This window comes from Tachypleus tridentatus, chromosome 11, assembly GCF_004210375.1.
Source record: "Tachypleus tridentatus isolate NWPU-2018 chromosome 11, ASM421037v1, whole genome shotgun sequence".
Taxonomy (NCBI): domain Eukaryota; kingdom Metazoa; phylum Arthropoda; class Merostomata; order Xiphosura; family Limulidae; genus Tachypleus; species Tachypleus tridentatus.
In genome coordinates this window covers 34761644-34762771 of record NC_134835.1, presented here as the reverse complement: position 1 = coordinate 34762771, position 1128 = coordinate 34761644, and positions in this window count along the sequence as shown.

Sequence of the window (1128 nt, the reverse complement as noted above, 5' to 3'; positions counted from 1 at the left end):
CATGGGGAGGTTTCATTATTGGCGATTTTTGTGGAATTCCAGCTGATGATTCTACACGTTTACATATTATAGATGGATCGAGGTTGTAAATTGTGTGATTGTAGTAACAGAGTAAAGGTTTGATCGTAGTAACGAAGTAAAGGTTTGATTGTAGTAACAGAATAAAGGTTTGATTGTAGTAACGAAGTAAAGGTTTGATTGTAGTAACAGAGTAACAGTATGATTGTATTTACAAAGGTTTGGTTGTTGTAACAGAATAAACGTATAATTGTATTAACAGAGTAGTGGTATGATTGCATTAACAGAATAAAGGTATTATTGTATTAGTAGAGTAACGGTATAATTATATTAGTAGAGTAACGGTATTATTGTATTAGTAGAGTAACGGTATGATTATATTAGTAGAGTAACGGTATTGTTATATTAGTAGAGTAACGGTATTATTGTATTAGTAGAGTAACGGAATTATTGTATCAGTAGAGTAACGGTATGATTATATTAGTAGAGTAACGGTATTATTGTATTAGTAGAGTAACGTTATTATTATATTAGTAGAGTAACGGTATTATTATATTAGTAGAGTAACGGTATTATTATATTAGTAGAGTAACGGTATTATTGTATTAGTAGAGCAACGGTATTATTATATTAGTAGACTAACGGTGTTATTATATTAGTAGAGTAACGGTATTATTGTATTAGTAGAGTAACGGTATTATTATATTAGTAGAGTAACGGTATTATTGTATTAGTAGAGTAACGTTATGATTATATTAGTAGAGTAACGGTATTATTGTATTAGTAGAGTAACGGTATTATTGTATTAGTAGAGTAACGGTATTATTATATTAGTAGAGTAACGGTATTATTGTATCAGTAGAGTAACGGTGTGATTATATTAGTAGAGTAACGGTATTATTGTATCAGTAGAGTAACGGTGTGATTATATTAGTAGAGTAACGGTATTATTATATCAGTAGAGTAACGGTATTATTGTATTAGTAGAGTAACGGTATTATTATATTAGTAGAGTAACGGTATTATTGTATTAGTAGAGTAACGGTATTATTATATTAGTAGAGTAACGGTATTATTGTATTAGTAGAGCAACGGTATTATTATATTAGT